Genomic DNA, 21,887 nt, shown 5'->3' with positions numbered 1-21,887 from the left:
CAGTGTCCCCCACTGCAAATTGTTCACTTGTTTGTAAAGTTCCAGCTATGGGCAGGTCCTGGCAGGGGGACAAACTCTTCCAGGAAGGGTGAAGTAAGCCATACTTTGCTTTGCCAGGACATCATTTGATGAGGACACGCGAGTTAATAATAATTGGACAGAAAGAGAAACAGATAGAAGGTGATAGACTATCCTGATTCCCCAGCACATGTCTGATTCACCCATCAGTGATAAGCTCTGAGAATTAGGTAGGTGCAGAAAAATGTCCCCAATGGAACAAAAGACAAAGTGCACATTTATTTACCACTTCGGTTAACCTGGCTATGGGTAGTAAAAGACCAGATTCATGAATAACAACCATTGTCTGATTGCTTGACACTTTCCTAACAACTCCAACCTTTATACAGACATCCTATGGGTCTGGGAACACAGGACAAAGATTTCTGGGTGTGGGAGCTGATGGATGCTGTTACAAGGGTGGCCAACAGGGGTTGGAGTTATGATACAGCAGGTTAAGCTGTTGCTAATGCCATACCCATATAATGCTTAGGCCACACTTAGGCCACATCCTATATTTGAGAGGCGGTTCGAATCCCTGCTCCACTTCTGATCCAGCTTCCTGCTAACGTGCCTGGAAAGACAGCAGATGATGGTCTAAGTGCATGTTCCCCTGCCGCCCATGTGGGAGACCAGGATGGAGGTCCTGGCTCCTGGCTTCAGCCTGGCCCGGCCCTGGCTGTCACAGCCATTTGGGGAGTGAACCCACAGAGGGAAGAGATCTCTCTGTCTTACACATAGACACATAGATATAAAGATACATAGAATCATAGATAGAGATAGATAGATCAATTTTTTAAAACATGTGATTGCTGCCAACATCCAGGCTCTCTCATCCCCAGATTTTAAAAACGTAGTAATAATTTCACTCTGGAGACACATGAGGGTTACTCTTTGGAAAAATAGCAACGATAAAAGGAGAAAGAGAAAAGGATAAAAGGTGGGCCTTTGGAGCACGGCTTCACAGCACGCAGGCGCCAGGTCCCCTCTCAGAGGACCTGAGTTTGAGTCCCAGCTCCACTCTGATTCCTGCTCATGTGCACCCTGGAAAGCGGTGGTGATGCCTCACGTAGCTGAGTCCCTGCTACCCACATCGGTGACCGGAACTGAGTCCCGGGCTCAGAGTTCATGGAAAATGATTATCGAAAAAAAAAAAAAAAAACTATGCAGGAATTTTAAAAAATGTTTCGCACTAACATAATCTTATCTCTTAATTCCATTTTTCCATGCACATTTCGAAAAAACCCCGTGCCACGGTTTCTGACTCCTGGTCGAGGGCTGGTTCCACACTGCTGGGCTCCGGACCAACATTTTCCTTCCTCCTGTGTGGGGACAAAGATCACTGTGGAAACAAACATGGACTCAGGATCAGCCAGACCTGGATTCCAACTCTGATGCTCACTGGCTGTGTGAGCTGGGTAAGCCCTCGGGTGTCTCTGAGCCCCGACGTCTTCATCTATAATCAGAGAACGGAATGGTGAGGGCGTGTGTGTCGGGAGGCTGCCATCCAAGCCCAAGGCCAGGTGCTGAGTCTGTGTGGCGCTGAGCAGGTCACGTCCCCTCCCTGAGCCTCGGCTGTCACGACTCTAAACTGGGGGTCACAACTCCAGCCTCGCAGGGTGGTTGCACAGAAGCACTCGAAGACGCGCACGGTGAGCGCCCAGTCCACTGGGTCTCACCGCTATGGGTGCGTCATCGTCTCCTGACTGCTGTCAAACTCTCCCCAGGGAACTGGAAGACGCTGGACCAGGGAGGGCAGCCCCGAGGAAGAATTCTCACAGCGCCTTTCCAGAGCTGCCACCCACCTGCCAGCCACGCGAGGGGCACAGTCACCATTCTGTTTTGGTGGCTGCCATTTTAATGGCATCTAAAAGGTCATATTTCCCCCAATGAAGAGGTGTTAATTAGTCACACGTTTGGCTTTGATTTTTTAGACTTAAAGAGTGGGAAGGAAATTGCAAAAGTGTGAAAGCAGAGCGGAAAAACAGGCAGCGCCTGCTACTAGGAGCAGCGCACAAAAATCCACGCAAGGGAGAGACGTGGACGGGCCAGGGTGCTACGATCTCACGTCTCTGAGTTGTCTTGTTCCCAGCCCAGAACCCACAGGGCATTGCTTCCAGGACCCCCTACAAGTATCAAACCCACACAAGCGCCAGTATTTGCACAGAGCCTATGCACATCCAGTGATAGACTGGAAATCCTCTCTCGATGACGTAGCACACCCACGACAATGCAGATGCCACGCACATAGTGGGCATACCAGGCTGTGCAGACAACAATGGCAAGAAAGGTAAGTCCGGATGTGTTCAGTACAGACACTTCTTTTAAAACTTTTTTTTAACTTGGAGGGCAGAGAAATAGAGACCTTCCGTCATCCGTTGGTTCACTCCCCAAACACCCACAACAGCCTAGGCTGGGCTGGGTGGAAATAGGAGCTGGGAACTCCATCCAGGACAGGGACCCAAGTACATGAGCCACCATCTGCTGTACCCCAGGAGGTGCAGGATCCGGGAGTTGGGCCAAGACTCAAACCCAGGCACCCCCAAAATGGGATGTGGACACCCCAAGTAGCAGCTTCACGGCTGTGCCAAACTCTCACCCTAACAAACACAATTTGTAAAAAAAAATAAATAAATCTTTTCTTTCCGTGGTTGAATCTGTGGATGTGGAACTGACAGGTATGGAACGGCAGTTACACAAGGAAACGTGGGAGGGGCCATCACAAGCGTCTACCTGCGAGGTCATGCTAACTCTGAGGCCCATCACGCACCTCCCCAGGACTCAGGTCTCCCATCCATAAAATGGGCTGCACATAATGAGGACCGGGACGACTACTGCCGTCAGGGGGTTGCTACAAGACACCCTGCTAAGTGCTTCACCTCTTTATCTCCATCTTTACATCAAGTCTGCACGCTGAGTCTGAATATTTGTATATATTATCCTCGTCTTACCTAAGAGGAGATGAGATTCAGAGAAGCTCAGGAGACTGCCCCAGGTGACAGAGCAGCCAAGCGGCCAATCGGGGTTGAGCTCAGGCTCTGTCCCGCCCCCAACACCACACTGCTCTGCGAAGGTGCAGGCGCGAGGCTCGGCTCAGCAGTTTCCAGGGCTGCCTCCCCTCCCTGGGTTCTCTGCGCACCACGCTCATCTCAGCTTTCACAACCCCAGCCAGCTCGTAGGTGCTGGATGACAGAGCAGACGGCTAAACTTCCACTTAGGTCTGCCCACGTCAGAGACGCTCATCTGTCACTTCCAGGTTCTCTGGGGGGTGATGCTGTTTAGACAAATGGATAAAGAACGCTAGAAACAAAACACTCGTGTGTTTAAAAACGATCAAGAAAAAGCCTTATGCAGTCACATGATCATAAAGGGGATGGAAAAATCAGATTTCTTTCTTTCTTTCTTTCTTTTTTTTTTTTGACAGCCAGAGTGGATAGTGAGAGAGAGAGAGACAGAGAGAAAGGTCTTCCTTTTTGCCGTTGGTTCACCCTCCAATGGCCGCTGAGGCTGGCGCATCGTGCTGATCTGAAGCCAGGAGCCAGGTGCTTCTCCTGGTCTCCCTGCAGGTGCAGGGCCCAAGGACTTGGGCCATCCTCCACTGCCTTCCCGGGCCACAACAGAGAGCTGGCCTGGAAGAGGGGCAACCGGGATAGAATCCGGCTCCCCAACTGGGACTAGAACCCAGTGTGCCAGCACCGCAAGGCGGAGGATTAGCCTGTTAAGCCACAGCGCCGGCTGGAAGACTCTCTCTCTCTCTCTCTCTCTCTCTCTCTCTCTCTCTCTCACACACACACACACACACACACACACACACACACACTTCCAGGAGGGCAAACACGAGGAAAAGGGCCCCACCCTCCTCTCAGTTCTTCCTGCACCGCCAGCCAAGTCCATGGTAAACACAGGATTCCAGCTGCCAAGCCCTCTGGCACATTCATTAATTAAACTCTATGGATTTGCTCTGTTCCCGGAAACCTCCACTCATTTACTAATATCTGGAAGCCAACCAGGCTCAGGCTGAAAAGACAGCATGCAAGGCACTCAGCCATGGTGGAGAGCAGCAAAAAAATGCAACAACCCCAAACCCTGAAACCAAACACAACTCAGACAGGAAGCCTGCTCCCAAGAGGGGCTGGGGGACCGGGACAGAGTCACTTCTTCCCCTGGGGCTTGAGTCCCCTCTCTGAAAAAGGGGAACCCTAGGCTCAACGGAGGAGTCTCTCTTGTGGACTTGGGGGCCCCCTCAGGCCGGTTCCTTCGCTTGGGAGGGGACAGTGATGCCTGAACAGGAGGGGAGTGCACTTTGCTACACACACCGCACCGTCCCCTGCCCAGCCCAGGGAAACAGGGGCGGGAATGAGCTAATGTTGACTTTAGCAAGGCTGCTTGGAGAACAATCTTGTGAGGGAAGCCAATCTATCTAATTCTATGCAGGAGGTGGAGGGGGGGTATGACTGGACGCATTTCCTGGAACGTGTTTGTGCAAGACAGCAAGGCGTGGTGAATGCTATAGGTCGTGCACGCTATCAAATTCCTCCACCGGGAGGCAGCTCTCCCCTGACATTTAGCCTTTCTGAAAAATAGACGTCCCACCAGTGGGTGTACATTCATGGGAGTGAGAGCCCCCACTTAGGCAGGAGCCCATCTTTAGCACGTTTCCCAAGGGACATCTCAGAAACACGGCAAGCCGAGAACCCTCTCTGGAGGAGGCTCCCAATGCACAGGTGCACGGTTAAAGGCTCTGAAAAGTTCTGCACTAAAAACACTGTAGTTTTACTACACCAGCGCTGTGGTGTAGTAGGTAAAGCCTCCGCCTGCAGTGCCAGCATCTCATGTGGGTGCCAGTTCGAATCCTGACTGCTCCATTTCCAATTCAGCTCTCTGCTGTGGCCTGGGAAAGCAATAGAAGACGACCCAAGTGCTTGGGCCCCTGTACCCACGGGGGAGATCTGGAGGAAGCTCCTGGCTCCTGGCTTTGGATCAGCCCAGCTCTGGCCATTATAGCCACCCAGGGAGTGAATCAGCGGATGGAAGTCTTCTCTCTCTCTCTGCGTTTGCCTCTCTGTAACTCTGCCTTTCAAAAAATAAATAAATAAATCTTAAAAAAAAAATCAAAAAAACATTTAACCAAGTAGTTCTTTAAACGGATCCTCTCTAATATTTTTTCTACTTTGTCTTTTTTATTTTTTTAATTTGACAGGCAGACAGACAAAAAGAGCTTCCATCTGCTGGGTCTCTCCCCAAATGCTTGCAACAGCCAGGGTTGGGCCAGGGCAAAGCCAGGAGTTGAGAATTCAATGCAAGCCTCCTATGCGGATGGCGGGAGCCCACTTACTTGCTGTCTCCCAGTGTCTGTATCAGCAGAAGCTGGAACTGGGAGCCACAAGCACTCCCGTGGAGGCCGGAGGTATCCTAACCAGCATCTTAACCCCAGGCCAAGTGCCCACCCCATCTGGCGGTCATCAGTCATGGGGCATCTACCAATATGTCCAGTGCTCCAACCAAGAATCCTAGCAAACTTCCAGACTGGAAAAGAGAGGGGAAAACTGTAATGCACACCTGTGGTAGAGCTGGGGGGCGGGGGCTGGCCGGAAGGGTGAAAAGGCCCCTTCCCAACCCTGACATCCAGGGATAAATCTGCGCAACGTCCACCCTCGGACTCATCTGCCTCCGAAGAGGCACCATCCCCCAGAATCTCGCGGGCCTGCCCCCCCCCCCTGCCCTCCCACGCCTCCTGGAACAGCATCCAGGACAGGGAACCGAGGGTCCGAGAGGTGCGAGCTGGCCAGGGGCTCGGCTGGGACTTGAGACTGGGTCTGTCTTATGCTGAGGCCTGGGTTCTTTTCTCTTTTAAAATTATTTTATCTATTTGGGTGGGGAGGGGAAGAGAGAGGGAGAGAGGGGGAGAGAGAGAGTGAGAGAGAGGGAGAGAGAGGGACAGAGTGGGAGAGAGGGAAGGGGAAAGTGAGAAAGGGAGGGGGGAAGAGAGAGAGAGAGAGAGAGAGAGAGAGAAGAAGAGAGAAGGAGAGGAGGTGGAGACAATAAGCACGTTTTAGAAACAACCTGTCAGGTACCTCCCACATGCCAAGAGACGTACAGCAGCCCAAATCCAAAATTCCAAATTCTGAATTCTAAAATGCCCCCAAATCCAACACTTTATACAGTAGTGATACTTTTGCTTTCTGATGGTTCAATGTTCACAAACCTTGTTCCCCACACAAAATCATTAAAATCTTATATAAAATTACCTTCAGGCTCTAGGTAGAAGTGTCTCTGAAAGACAAACAAAGTTCATGTGTACACTTGGGTCTCTTCTCCAAGATGCCTCATCGCCTATATGCAACTATTTAAGAATCTGAAAAAGAAAATCTGAAGTCTAAGGCACTTCTGGTCACAAGAGCTCTGGATGAGAGAGCCCTCGCCTGTCTACTCTTTCCTCCCTGTGAGAAAGAAGGCACCTGAGGCCCGGAGCTGCGAGTCACCGGGTGAGGGGGCTGCAAAGCGGAGCTCCCAGCAGAGGCCATCTGGCCCTGCAGTCTGCGCTCTTGTCCTAGACGAGCTGTTTCTAACAGCAAGGCAGAGAGCAGCCCCTGTTCTCGTGGGAAGAGACATGGCAACCCAGTCCAAAGAAGCATCCAGAACCAGCAGGGAGAGACTGTGGCCTGCCTCCCTTCCCAGCTACCCTCAGGCCACTTACACGGGCCGAGTAGCAGCCAATGTCAAGTACATGGGCGCACTTGGTACCATGTCTGCACACAGTAGGTCCACACCAAGCAGTGGATTCCAACCCCACACTGCCACAGAAACAAAGATTTGCGAGCTAGTACAAAGAGATGGCTCCTGGGGGCCAGGGGCTTGGAGACAGGACTGGGGTGTCCATGGAAAAGCCAAGTGGCCTGGAGGGCACCAACTAGGGGAGCAGGACCCACAGTCACAGGCCTTAAAACTTGGCTACAAGGGGCCCTGAGTTTCCTGTGGTCCCGAGGGACAGCAGCCTGCCTCCCCTCCAAGGGGACAGAGCACTGTCCAGATGTACAACCTTGAACTCTCCAAGCCATGTTCCTAGCAAGAAAGCTGTGCTGAGCCCTGAGTGATCTATCCAAGAAACCCTGCTGGCGGCCACCCAGGAGCCCACAGGCCATTCGTGCACTCGTCCGTCTGTCTGTCCATCCCTCCATCCATCAGGTACTTATTGAGTGCCATGCGACTGCCAGGCACAGCGCTGTGCTCAGAGGACAAGAGATGGCCAACACTTCTCAGCCGCGCTCTGTGATTAGCAAGAATTGCTGGAAAGAGCTGGGAAGGAGGTGCAGAGACGCATCTCTGATCAGAGCAAGCCATGTGCCCGTCACATCCCCAGGAGAGAACGAACAACTCAAAGGGCTCACTCGTCTGTTCAGTCACTCATTCAACCATGAGATGTTGACTGCAGCAAACACACAGCCCGTGAGGGCTGAGCCCTGCCTGTCCTGTTCCCTGATGGCTCCCCCAGGGTCTCAGACCACGGCTGGCACACACAGAGAATGCAGCAAATGTGTGCTGATGGAGTCAACATCAAGAAACGAAGGGATTCTTCTGGGGTGGGCGTTTGGTACAGCGGGGAAACTGTCACTCGGGGAGCCTGCGTTCAGGTCCTGGCTCCCCTGCCAGCTCCACCTTCCTGCTATTGTGTGCCTAGGAGGTTGAAGGTGATGGCACCTGCCACCCATGTGGGAGACCCGGATTGCTCCTGACCCCTGGCTGCAGCCTGGCCCAGCCCCAGCTATTGCAGCTATTGCATTATGTCCTCGCCAGAATGACCCCCACCCTCAAGAATTGCATTATGTCCTCACCATCAGGAGAGGGTGGAAGGAGAAGGCAGGGACCTGGGCAACAAGGACGAAGAGCCAGCCCCTCCCCCTCCCCCAAACAATTTCTTCCTTGAAAGGTGGTGCCCACGTGACCATCTCCACCCGGGGCTCACCTGAGGCTCGTGCTGCACAGGCAGATGTCGAGTTCCACCTCCGACATGAGAGGCACCTGCTAGGACCTCTCACTGAGTGAACCAGGGCCCAAGAGGTACCTGACACCCACCCCAGTTTGAGTTTGCACCTCACTCACATCCTTCACCGCCTCTGGTAGCCATGGACACCACAGTTCAGGGGCCAAGGTCCTCTGTCAGGTCCTAGATGTAGATGTTGTCCCTGACAACGCTCAGGTCCATCTGAGCACCCCGTTCTTTCCTCCCTCACTCCCCCCCACCACGAAGCAATCAGAGATCCCTGAGGCAGCGCAGCAGCTTCGCCCAAGGCAGCTCAGAAACTGGAAGGGTTGCATTTTTTCGACTGATCGCCCTGGGTTGCTGCAAACCCTCAGGGCTCCTGCTACACGTGCACATTAGTAAACTCATAAGCGCAGGTCTAGACTCCAAAAGGACTTGATCTGCACAGGAGAAAAGCACAACATTACCGAATACAGGATAGGAACCCCGCCCGCTGTTCTGCCCTCAGTCCTGGCTCACGATGTCTCTTTTGGGCAGCAGTTAACGCCTCCCGTATCTGCATCCCACATCCGAGGGCCTGGGTCTGAGTCCCAGCTCCAGCATCCTGCTCACGAGCACCCTGGGAGGCGGTGGGGGTGGCTCAAGTACTTGGGTCACTGCCACCCACCTGGGAGACCTGGATGGAGTTCCTGTCTCCTGGCTTCAGTCTGGCCCAGCCCTGTTTATAAGGCATCCGAGGAGTGAACCAGCAGATGGGAGAGCTCTGTCTGCCTCTGTCTCCCTGCCTTTCAAATAATAAGATAATTTTTAAAAAGGAATGTCTCTCACTGAATCCTGCATGGCCCCTTCCTTCCTAATTAGCTATGGCTGTTAATGACCCCAAATCTGCTGTGGGGTGGGGAATGGGGAATGGGGAAGGCACGTGGAAGCAGAAGCGATGGAGGCTGGGAGGGCGATGGGAGGGGCTGGCTCTTCGTCCTTGTTGCCCAGGTCCCTGCCTACTCCTCCTACCCTCTCCTGAGGGTGGGGGTCATTCTGGCGAGGACATAATGCAGTTGTAAGATGCTTAGGGCTGGCACCGTGGCATAGCAGGTAAAGTCGCCGCCTGCAGTGCCGGCATCCCATGTGGACACCGGTTTGAGCCCAGGCTGCTCCACTTCCCATCCAGCTCTCTGCTATGGCCTGGGAAAGCAGTGGAAGATGGCCTAAGTGCTTGGGCTCCTGCACCTGCATGGGAGACCTAGAAGAAGCTGCAAGCTTTGGATTGGCACAGCTCCAGCCATTGCAGCCATCTGGGAAATGAACCAGTGGATGGAAGACCTCTCTCTCTCTCTCTGCCTCTGCCTCTCTGTAACTCTGCCTTTCAAATAAATAAATCTTAAAAAAAAAAAAAAAAGAATAAAAGGCTTAACCTTCTTGAAACAAGAGCAGAGCCTGAGCCACAGCTCTGCCCCTCCAGGCAGAGGGAACAGTGCGTGCAAAGGCTGGGAGGCTGGCAGAGCCCAGAGCAGCTCTGGGGATTGGGAAGGAAGGGCCAGGCAGAGTGAAGCTACTATGATCCACACCTCCTGGCTACTGAGCGCTTCTGTGCCCGGCGCTGGGGCTGCTGGAGTGTTTCACACTGTGGAATCGTCACAGCCGCGAGATGATTGAGTCCGAGTTGGCAGACAGGCAGGCTAAGGCTGTGCGGTCACACAGTGAGGAGACAGGGGTACAGGGATGTGAATCCAGGCTCATTTCCCTGGGGCGGCTCTAGCAGGTCACACCCGTGCCACCGTCTCCAGCTGGGGAAACAGACTCACAGCCAGCGTGCTGGACAAGACTGCACAGCTGGGATACGGATGAGAAGTCAGGAACCGTGTCTCAATTAACACAGCACACAGCTGAGTACAGGGTTTTGTAAACAGCAGGCGCTCCATCAACGTCTACTGCCCAAGTCTGAAGGATGCTAAGGTTGAGAGCTGCTTGGCTTCTGAATGCCTGGTCTTTGAATTTAGAAACTCAAGCTGCAGGCCTGGGGCTGCGTGGTTTTGAGGTCTCTATCACTCTCTCTAACGTGAATGGCATGGGCTGGGACAATCTCTGTGTTGTGACCCTCAAGGCTCAGGACCTCCTGCTAAAAAGAGACCCCCCTCTCCCCCACCCTTGCAACCCCTGCCCCTCAGAGACCTGTTCCCAGCAGGTCCCAGGGTATACCCAAGGTCTCCTGTGGATCACGACGCTGTGATTACCTATCACCCACCAAGGTGGCTGCAATAGAAGTTCCAGAACCTTCCGGACTTCCTGCCAAGATGTCTTCCTCAGAGGGCAGGAGTGGGGATAGGCGAGGCAGCTGCCTCAACACGCCCCCCACACACACACACCCCGGCCTCCCCACGGCAGAAGGCAATTACCAAGAACAGATAGTCTCCCCGCTACTAACTGAGGAATCAGGCTGCAGGTGTGCCCAGGGAGGGCCCCTCTCCAGAACCAGGCTGGCGAGTGATGGGGACGGGGGCTGCCGGGTAATTTCTGGCGCTGGCAGAAAAAGCCAATATTTGGACGTGGAGCCCGGAGACGCGGCACTGGGAACTCAGCAGAGCGTGAAAAGCATTTCCGGATGCACCCCCATCCTCTCAGGCGGGAACTGGGGTGACAACACAAGCCATCATTTATAAAGTGTCAGGCACCGCCTGGGGGCGTGGCAAGCCTCCCCGCCATTCCTACGCCACGTGCTCCATCGTGCACACTGGCAAAAATGCTTTAGCCAAGTGGAAAGACTCGCCCCAAAGCACACCAGGCACAAAAGGTCATTTTTCTGAAAAGGGACGCAATTCCAAAGCCCTACTATGAACGACGTGGTTCACTCGGGGTCTGCTAAGGCCACCTGTTCCCAGGGCCTGGCAAGGACTTGCACTCCGAGCTCCTGGCTCCCACGTTGGACTCTTGTGATCTACGTCAGTGGCTCTCAACTGAGTTCTGGCAAAGTCCAGAAACAGCTCGGCTGGTGGTGGGGCAGGGTGCTCCCGGCCCCCGGGGGCAGAGGCCAAGGAGGCAGATCCCACCCTCCAGTGCCCAGGACAGCTCCTTGCCACGGAGAATCACCAGCCCCGATGTCAACACTGCCGTGACCTGAAGCCCTGGTCCACACCACGGCACCTTTCGGGAATGGTGCACCACTTCCCCGATGGGGAGGGGGCAAGAAATGAGGCAGAGAGCAGACCTGGCCTGGAGTCTGGTCCTGGCCGATTCTGACCCCGGGGACTTTGAGCACGTCATTCCTTCTCCCCAGCTCTCACTCTTATCACTTGTTCACAGCAATGACTACTGTGACAGCCACCTCCCCAGGCCGCGGCAAAGATAGAAGGTAATCTCAGCTTAGTGGCTGGCACACGGTCAGTACTTGAGCCGAGTTCTTCTTTGAGCCTTAACTGCCCCCATCTATAAAATGGGACAATTAAGGAGAGCCAGTGGGGCGCCAGCAACCTTGGCATGAACAGGAAAGACACCCCTTGGGGTGAGCTGTCCAGCGGTGCTGTGTGTTTGCTACCGGCCAGGCTATCGAGGTTGGAAGGACCACAGCACAGCTCCTGCAGGCACTCTCCAGGCACACCAAGTGCTTCACCAAGGCTCATGGAATTAAAGTCTGTCCTATGGCTGGTGTTTGGCACAGGGGTTAGGATGCTGCTCGAGACGCCCACATCCTTTATCAAAACCTCAGCTCTGGATTCCAGCTTCCAGACAATGTGCACCCTGGGAGGCAGCAGGCGATGGCTCAAGTATCCGGGTCCCTGCCGCCCACATGGGACACCCAGGCGGAATTCCTGGCTCCTGGCTTCAATAAGGCCCAGTGCTGGCTGCTGCGGGAATTTGTGGAGTAAACCAGTAGGTGAGAGAGACACCTCTCTTTTTCTTTTCAAATCGAATGAATGAATGATCGATGAGCGGATGAATAAATAACACTGAAGACTGTGGCGTGCTGTAGCTGGTTGGTGGCAAACCCGGAACTCAGACTCGGAACCCCCCAAAGGGGTGCACAGCATTCAGCTCACCCCTCTACAGAGCCGCTCCCCTGTCCTCATCACAAAGCTACGCGAGATACCAAGCCTACGTCTTTATAACGAGCAAAAACCCATGGCCAACGTCGCGGCGCTGGATTCCTACTAACAGCACGCATGTCCAGGTCCCCCCTTCAAGGGAGCTGGGTCATGTGGTAGAGCTGCAGTGACCCGACCTACGGCTGAGAAAAGCCGCTGTCGCACACACACCACGCGCCCTCCCGTCCCTGCGGGGTGCAGCCCTGACAATGTTTGAGGGGTTAACCAGGTGATGGCTCCCAGCTCCATACCAAGCCCCCGGTGGGGCAGCTGTTCACATGCCCCCGGGACCCGGAAGCCAGGCTGGCTGAACAGCCTCCTTCCCAAGCGTGAACCTGCGAGGCGACAAAGGCCTCCCTGGGGAATGCCAGGTCACCTGTGAGCTTCCCATCTCAACTGCCTGGTCTGTGATCAGGCACGGGACGGGTCACGGCACTCCCTGGCCATCGCCAGGCCATTGGTGTAGGACTCAGTGGGCACAGACTTGCACTGGTCATCTGCGACATAACCAATGGACAACCACAATTTAACACCCGACGCACAGTCACGAAGTTAGGGACCCAGTGGGGCTCAGCTGAGAGGCTCCTGCCTCCGGTCTCTCGTGAGGGTGGGGTCCAGCTGCCAGCTACAGGTGCAGTCTCTGGGGGGATCTGCCTCCGAGCCCACTCACAGGGCCGCCGGCTGACTTCGGTTCCTTGCTGGCCTTTGACTGGAGGCTACGTGGGCCTCTGTAGAGGGCCATCTGAGTATCCTCCACACAGCCGCTGGCTTCCCCTAGACGAATGATCCCAGAAAGAGCGAGAGTGACCAACAGGGAAGCCACAGTGCCTCCCAACCCTACTCCCAAGACACGAGTATCCTCCTGGTTATGTAGGCCACCCTGGCAGACTACAAGGGGGCCTATGAGTCCCTTCTCTGCTGACTGCTCACACACACCATGACCTGGGTATGTCTTAAGGAGGTTTATTTGGAATCTTGGCTCTGGAGGTTCAAGGTCTAAGAGTCGGAGGCTCCACTGGCCCAGCCTCTGGTGTGGCCTCCCTGCTGGCAGAGCCCAGAGGTGGCTCGGGGCAGCACAGGACAAGTACAGGGAGCATGTATGTGCGTGCATGTACGTTTACGTGTACGCATGTGCATGTGTGTGTGCTTGCCTGGTCTCCTTCCATCTTCTACATCTGCCAGGATCCACCCTGGGGGCTGCAGCCCTAGGACCTTATCTAATCTGAATCACTGTCCAAGGCCCCACCTCTACGCATCATGGCAGGGAGGAAGCCCTGGGGACCCAGGAAAACCGCACCCAAACCTCCACGGAGTTCCGCCCAGGCCGCCAAGGTCATGCCCTTCCTACAATGCTGAGCACAATCATCCCATCCCCAGTAGCCTCACTCGCCCTGACATCAATGCCAAGTCCAGAGTTTTACCTGAGACCTGCCCATGGATGCCAGAAAGCAGGAGCCACTGGGAGCCACCCTGGAGGCTGTGCACCTGCAGGTAACTGGGCCTCGTCACCTCTGGGCTACCAAGCCAATAACGGTGATGAAGGTGAAAGCCACTATCTCCCGAGATCGTACAACATGCCCACGTGCGCCACCTTAACACGGCCCCTCCCACACACGGAGAGGGAAGGCATGTCCCCACTTTATAGGAGAGGAACCTGAAGCCTAAAGCAACGAGGCAGCCCACCCAAAGTCACACAGCAAGTGGGAGGCAGAGCCAGGATTCCAACTCGCAGCTCCTGGACCCTGTAAGTCACTCTCCCAGCCAATGGCAGTGAGCTGCCGCTGACCCACCTGCACCCCGCCCCAGTGCTCAGGAGCCAGCTGTGGTTCAGGAGTTAACACAGCCACTACTAATAATTCAATTATGTAAAATTACAACTAGGTGAATCACATTAGCGGTTCAGACACCTATTAGGATGCCCACATCAAAGAACCCGGATTCATCCCCAGCTCCAGCTCTTGCCACCCACGTGGGAGACCATGACTGAGTGCCCGGCTCCCAGCTTCAGCCCCAGCCCAGCCCTGGCCATGGCAGGCATTTGGTGCCTCTCTCTGCCTCTCAAAAAATAAGTAACTAAGTCATATTAGAAGGAGAGTAACAGGAGTGAGTTTTGGGGGACAGCAGGTGCAGTCACTGCTTGGGATGCCCACATCTCTCATCAGAGTGACTGGGATGGAGCCCCGGCTCCTCCACCTCCAACCCAGCTCCCTGCTAATGTGCCCTGGGAGGCAGCAGAAGAGGCCTCAAGTGCTCGGGCCCCTGCCACCCACGTGGGAGACCAAGATGGAGTTCCTGGCTCCTGGCTTTGGCCTGGCCCAGCCAGCCCTGGCTGTTACAGGCATCTGGGGAGTGAACCACTAGATGGACACTGCCTCCCTCCCTCCCTCCCTCCCTCTCTCTCTCTCTTCATCTCCCTCTCTGCAACCCTGCCTTTCAAATAAATAAATAAATCTTAAAAAAAAAAAAAAAAAAAAAGCATGGCCGTCACCGCAGCTCAATAGGCTAATCCTCCGCCTTGCGGCACCGGCACACCGGGTTCTAGTCCCGGTCGGGGCGCCGGATTCTGTCCCGGTTGCCCCTCTTCCAGGCCAGCTCTCTGCTATGGCCTGGGAGTGCAGTGGAGGATGGCCCAAGTGCTTGGGCTCTGCACCCCATGGGAGACCAGGAGAAGCACCTGGCTCCTGCCATCAGATCAGCACGGTGCGCCAGCTGCAGCGCGCCAGCTGCGGCGGCCATTGGAGGGTGAACCAACGGCAAAAAGGAAGACCTTTCTCTGTCTCTCTCTCTCACTGTCCACTCTGCCTGTCAAAAAAAAAAAAAAAAAAAAAAAGCAAGCAGGGGCCAGTGCTGTGGTGCAGCAGGTTAAAGGCCTGGCCTGAAGTGCTGGCATCCCATATGGACGCTGGTTCTAGTCCTGGCTGCTCCTCTTCCCATCCAGCTCTCTGCTGTGACCCGGGAAGCCAGTGGAGGATGGCCCAGGTGCTTGGGCCCCTGCACCCACATGGGAGACCTGGAAGAAACTCCTGGCTCCTGGCTTCAGATCGGTGCAGCTCCAGCCATTGCAGCCAGCTGGGGAATGAACCAGCCGATGGAAGACCTCTCTCTCTCTCTCTCTACCTCTCTCTCTGTAACTCTGTCTTTCAAATAAATAAATCTTTTTAAAAAGGGCAAAGTAATGAGTCCAATCATCTAAGCCTCACTTCCTGATTTACTACATTTTACTGTTGTCAGGGCTCTTGGGGTCGCGGTGTGCATCTGCCTGGGGAAGAAGACTGCCAAGCAGTCATGCCCTGTCCATCTCTCTCCAGCTCTGTGTCCAGTGACAGCCAGCTGGAGCGTGCCCAGGCTGAGGGTGTTTACACCACGGGAATCGGCACAAGCTGAGGTTCCCCCCTCCCCCCGCCGATTTCTGCCAAGGACCTGACTTTTTTTTTTTTTTTTTTTTGACAGGTAGAGTGGACAGTGAGAGAGAGAGAGAAAGGTCTTCCCTTGCCATTGGTTCACCCTCCAATGGCCGCCGTGGCCGGCGCACCGTGCTGATCCGATGGCAGGAGCCAGGTGCTTCTCCTGGTCTCCCATGGGGTGCAGGGCACAAGCACTTGGGCCATCCTCCACTGCACTCCCGGGCCATAGCAGAGAACTGGCCTGGAAGAGGGGCAACCGGGACAGAATCCAGTGCTCCAACCGGGACTAGAACCCGGTGTGCTGGCGCTGCAAGGCAGAGGATTAGCCTGTTGAGCCACGGCGCCGGCCAAGGACCTGACTTTTAAACATTCACCAGCATGCAACTGTAGCTCCCCTCACACATCATCTCTCTGGGGAGGCATACTCAGGTTGACTCCCTGCTACGGACCCCTCTTCTATGAGATCCCAACACACAGCATGCCCTGTGACAGCGCCAGGGCAGACTTCCCGCCTGGAGTTTCTGACTTCCGGAGGAGGAAGCAAGAGGGGCATTTGAGCAAAACATCTGAGATTTGCAAACACTGAGAGAGGCAGAGAAAGTGAGAGTAACCAACGGGCATGCATGCACACGGAGGGACGTGAGTCACAGGGCTGGCAGAGACCCAGAGCCACGGCCACATGGCCCCCTCTCGTCAAGGGTCACCCTGATGGCGACCCTTGGGAAATGACCTAAATGTCCACCCAGACGTGGTTAATAAATCGCAGGGCGTGCACGCGCCCAGCCGCATGCAGTGTGGGCCTGACGAGCGCTTACTAAAGATGCATAGAACTATTGAAAAGTAGGTTGGCGATTCACTTTGGGAGAGGGAGGGGAAAAAAGACAGGAAGGAAACACATCAAATGCCAAGAGTGGTTTGCATCGACATAGGAAGCATGGGTGGGTTTTGCATTCTTTGCTTTTTTCTAGATTTTTCCAAATGTAAAATGAGCACATCCCGTGTTTTGAGCTCAGGGAAGAAAGAGATCAGCTCCGGTCAACACAAGCAGTCCGGGGGCACAGCCGAGTCCTTTGTCCTGCCACTTCCCATGTCACCACAGGTCTCTCCCAAAGGCACCTGCTCTGGGGCCCAGCCTTTGGCCCTGGTTAGAGGCATAAAGGGACCATTGTTCACCGAGTGGGTGACATCATTCGGCCACCAGGAGGGTGGAAAGGAAACCTGAAATCGGGTGAGGCCGGCCCGGCCCGAAAGAAAGCAGCCTGCCCTGCCCAGGGACACCTCTGACGTCATGCTGCCTTCGGGGATGAGCTCAGGTCCAACAGCAGCTCCACACCCCAAGGTGTGGCCGGAGGCCAGGGCACCTGGCGGTGCGGTGAACAGGCGGTGGCAGGCAGCACTCAGCCCGGACAGCAGGAGATAGGGCAGGGGCCGGGGCTGCGGGACCCAGATCCTCTGAAGCTCCAGTCTGCAGCAGAATTGTTGTTTAAGATTTCTTTATTTGAAAGGCAGAGTAACAGAAAGAGAGGGGAGGAGAGAGGGAGAAGGAGGGGGAGAGGAGGGGGAGGGGGAGGGGAGGAGGGGGAGAGAGAGAGAGCAGGCAATAGCACTCTCATCCACTGGTTCAACTCCCCAAATACCCACAACAGCCAGGTTGGGCCAGGTCAAACTCAGCAGCCAAGAGCTCCATCCAGGTCTCCCATGTGGGTGGCAGGGACCCAAGTGCCTGAGCCGTCACCTGCTGCCTCCCAGGGTGTGCGTTGAGGCACAGAGCTGGGTCTCGAACCCAGGCCCTGTGAAAATGGATGTAGACAACCCAAACAGCGACTTAACCACCGGGTCAAACGCTCACCTGCTCTACAGAACATCGAGGCAGCAGGGAAAGCAAGTGGAAGCACAAGGAAGGGGTAGGGGGTTCAACAGTGCCCCCCAAAAGATGTACCTACAAGTACATCCTAACCCCCAGGGCCTGTGAATGCAGCTTTAGTTACAAAAGAGGTCTTTGCCAGGGCAGGCGTTTGCCCTGGTGGCCGAGACGCTGCTTCTCCTGTGGGAGTTCCTGGGTCCAGCACCCATCTCACTCCTGACGCCAGCAGCTGCGTTCCTGCTGCCCACGCGGGATACCCGGATTACATCCCTGGCTCCCAGTTTCGACCTGGACCCAGCACTGATGGTAGTGGGCATTTGGGGATCAGACCACGGCATGGAAGCTCGCTCACTCGCTCTCTGAAATGCATAAACACTTTTTCTTAAAAGAAGCATGGTGTTTGCAGATGTAATTAAGGAGCGCTGGGTGAGGCCATCCTGGGCTACCCGGGTGGGCCCTGAATCGGGTGCCAAGACCCCAAGGCAGGGCCTGGAAGGGCGCGGCCCTAAGCCAAGGAATGCCTGGAGCCACTAGGAGCTGGGAGAGACCAGGAGGGAGCCTCTCCTGGAGAGGCACACGTCAGCTGGAACCTTGACCTTGGAGTTCAGGCCCCTGGCACCATGACAGATATATTCCTACAGTTTTAAGTCCCCAGGTCGGTGGTGATCTGTTAGGGCAGCTGCAGGACACTTGTGCAAGGGTTGAAATGGGGCTGCTACAGACGGGCGTCATTAACATCCCCAATTCCTACTCACCTGCTAAAAAAGTGGGGGTTGGGGGCAAAGCTGAAACGCTGAATAACCTATGCATCCATCTCAACCCACAAGCAACGCAGAACCAAATTCTCCCACTCAGCTGTCAGCAAAGAACCGAACACTCAGCTCAGGGGCCAGCAGCTATGACGCGTTTCCCAGAACAGGTGCCGGAGGCCCAGCCCCTCCCAGCACAGCCGGGTGGCCCCAGGCCCGTGACTGCACCTCTCCACGGCTCAGGTTTCTCTTCTGTGAAACACAGAGTGACAGGCGCCCCCATTTCCCAGGGGGCAGCTGTGCGGATTGGAGGGGACCAGTTCCCAGCAGGCAGGAGGGCTCGGTGTAAGTGAGACCCTCGCCCTTCCTTCCCACACGGACAGGAAGAAGTTACCGCACCCCGCACCCACCACAGCCGCCCTCCACACCCGCAAGTTCTACGTCTGCGGATTCAGCCGACTGCACGTCGAAAATACAGGAGCAAAAAACTGCACCTGTGCTGCCCACGGACAGACTCACTGTTCTCGCCATCACTTTCCAAACGCAGGGCGACAACACAGCACCGCCATCGCACGAGGCACAGTAGGTCGCCCAGAGATGATTGCGAGTAGGGAGGAGGGAGTGCACGGGTCAGGGGCACAGAGGAGCAGCCACGGATTTTGGTGTCTACACGGGGCCTCCCAGGGCACCCTGGGCAACATCTGGCAACACTGTTCTTTATCACAACTCGGGGGTGCCACTGGCACATGGTGGGCAGAGGCTGGGATGATCCCACGAGGCACAGAATTGCCCCCCGCCATCTCCCACTCACTGAGACAAAGACCCCTGGCCCATGAAATGAGCAGTGTTGAGGCTGAGCAACTGCTATATAGCAACGGTCTGAGGCTGCAGACAGGCTCTGATGGGCTGGGATGGTCCCTCACGCCAGCGCTCCGTGCATTGCACAGTCACAGGCGGACGTATATTATCTGCCCCCCGAGAAAGCAGCCCGTCTGGTTTGCAGCCACTTCCACTGTGTCTGCTATACTGCCCAGTACTCAATACCAGCGGAATGAGAACGTGAGAGAATGAGGCAGGGGGTAGGGGCATCGGGCTTAGTGGTTAAGACATCAGGTAAGACACCTGCAGCCAGCACCCGCTCTGAGTTCCAAGTTCTTTCTAACACAGATCCTGGGAGATTCAAGTGCCTGGGTCCCTGCACCCACGTGGGAGACCTGGATGGAGTTCCCAGCTTTGATCTGGCCCAGCCCTGGCTGTTTTGGACATTTGGGAAGTGAACCAGCAGAGGGGAGCTCCCTGTCTAGTTCTCTGTGTCTCATGGTCTCTCAAATTCTATAAAGCAGGCGAACAAATGGGGCACAAATCCCAGGTATCAAAGGCTGAGCCCAGAGCCCAGCACACAGGAAATGCTCATGAAACGTCAACCAGGTCCTTTTTCTCCTTTCTTTCTTTCTTTTTTTTTTTTTTTTTTTTTTTGACAGGCAGAGTGGATAGTGAGAGAGAGACAGAGAGAAAGGTCTTCCTTTTGCCGTTGGTTCACCCTCCAATGGCCGCCGCGGTAGCGCGCTGCGGCCGGCGCACCGCGCCGATCCGATGGCAGGAGCCAGGTGCCTATCCTGGTCTCCCATGGGGTGCAGGGCCCAAGCACCTGGGCCATCCTCCACTGCACTCCCTGGCCACAGCAGAGAGCTGGCCTGAAAGAGGGGCAACCGGGACAGGATCGGTGCCCCGACCGGGACTAGAACCCGGTGTGCCGGCGCCGCAAGGCGGAGGATTAGCCTAGTGAGCCGCGGCACCGGCCTCCTTTCTTTCTTAAGACAAGCAGCCTGGCCTTCCAGGCAGGTGGGACTCACATCCACAGAGGCTGAGCCCCCCAAAGCAACCTGAATCGTCATTAAGCACCTCCTACCCGCCAAGGCTATGCAGGTTCTTAGCGGACTCTGTCCCAGTAAACCACCCACCAGACAAGTTCAGTCAAATGCCCATTTGACAGATGAACACACTGGGGCTGAGTTGATTTAACTTGCCCACGGTCACCCAGCCAGCACCCAGTGGGGCTGAGACTGGGACCCAAGTCTGTCTGATTCCAAAGCTCTTTCTGTGCCGCCACCCCCCCCCACACACACACACACACACAACTTCCTGCTTTTATTCCAGCTTGGCCTCTGCAGCATGGCCATTGTTCTTTGGTTCTGGAACTTTCTATCTGGCCTCTCAAGGGGGTCCACCTAGTCTCCCTGGCTAACCGCAGCATGTACCAGGCCTCTTTCCCAGGCTCGCGGCGCGCAAACGTGCCTCTTCCTGCCTTTGTGGCCCAGAGACAAAGCGTCTGTTTTCTTTCTTCCCCCTTGTCTTCCTGGACTCAGAGGTAGGCCTTCGGCAAATGACTCCAAGGCCAGCTACAGAAAACAGTTCAGGGCACGCCTCCGAGCCTTCTTCTACGCCTGCGTGGATTCTCCTGAGGAAGCACAAGCCCCGGGCAGGGCCCAGGATGATTTGGATAAACCCTGCCCAAGTATGAGCCGGAGAGACCCAAGTCCTGCCCCTGCCCGCCCCAGCCACGGATTCTGTCCATCACCCCGGGCTTCGCGAAGGCTCCTCCCAGAAGACAAGCATCTCAGTGAGGCCGCAGGGTAACAGGGGCGTGTGTGGATTTTCCGGTCCATTGGAAATCTTTGAAGGGACGGTTTGAGAGGGGAGGCCTGCTTGTTGAGAGTAAACTATTAAGGCGCACAAACCCCACGATGGGCATGGCCACACCCACGTCGGCGCACGGTGGTCCCTGTTTCACAGAGGTTCCCAGAGGTCCCACAGCCGGGCAGTGGCAGAAGCGGGACCATGAGGTTCTCTGCGGGGGTGCGAGTGTTCCCGTGCCAACTCCACCCTCACACGGGACATCTCTGCCCCCTGAGAGGCGCTGTCGAGGGTGCACCTACTACGCACCTGCACCAGGTGGGGCGCTCCCTCCAACCTCGTAGCAAGCCCGGGCTGCTCCCCAGCCAGGGCGCGGCAAGCCCGGCTCCAGCTCTCCACCACAGCGCACACAGGCGCCCACCCCTCCGGGCATGGCAAACACTCAGTGGAGAAAAGCCCAAAGCCCCTGGATTACCCAGGAGTCACCCTGTTGGACGTGCTCCGATGCAGCAGGGAATGGTGCTGCCCTGCCTGGCTTCCTGCATTTGGTCTCCAAATCAGCCGGGGAAGCCTGGTCCTGCTGGTGGCACCAACAGGTGACACAGGGCAGCGAGCTCCAGGAGGGTCCGAGGCCAGGCCCAGGGTCACACAGCACACAAGTGACACACAGGAAGTCATGAGCAGGGCCTGAGTGTCACAGACCCCACACCCGTAACAACGATGCCACCAAAGTGGCAGACAGAGCAAGGCAGAGAAGCAGAGATGGACAGACACCAGCAGAGGAGTAGACCATTAAAGGACAATTCTCTTGCTGGGCCAAGTCCTTCCTTCCAGGGGCAGGGCCGGGGTCTGCTCATACATCCAAGCCACCACCCCCACCCCCAGAGGAGTGCAGGCCCCCGGGAGACGGAGACGTCCTATGAACAAGATAAGCACCATGCTCACAACCTGGCCTTCTAGCCTGGGTTTGCACCTGTCTGCTCCAGCTGCTGTGTGGCCCAGAGTGAGTCACCACACCTCTCTGGGCCAGCTGAGGGCTGCGGGCTCCCTGCACCTGGGAGATCTCAGGGACCTCAGGGCTCAGAGGGCTGGCTCGTGGCTCCCTCCCTAGGTGCTGTTGCC

General features: G+C 55.6%; 1 protein-coding gene across 4 annotated transcripts in view; it reads right to left on the bottom strand.

Annotated features, from left to right (window-relative positions):
• Positions 1-21,887, bottom strand: part of KIAA1671 (KIAA1671 ortholog) — a 193,052-nt gene that overhangs the window by 51,048 nt on the left and 120,117 nt on the right. The gene's annotated exons all lie outside the window — the stretch shown is intronic.

This window comes from Lepus europaeus, chromosome 23 (assembly GCF_033115175.1).
Source record: "Lepus europaeus isolate LE1 chromosome 23, mLepTim1.pri, whole genome shotgun sequence".
NCBI lineage: Eukaryota > Metazoa > Chordata > Mammalia > Lagomorpha > Leporidae > Lepus > Lepus europaeus.
This window is presented reverse-complemented; position numbering and strand designations above follow the sequence as displayed.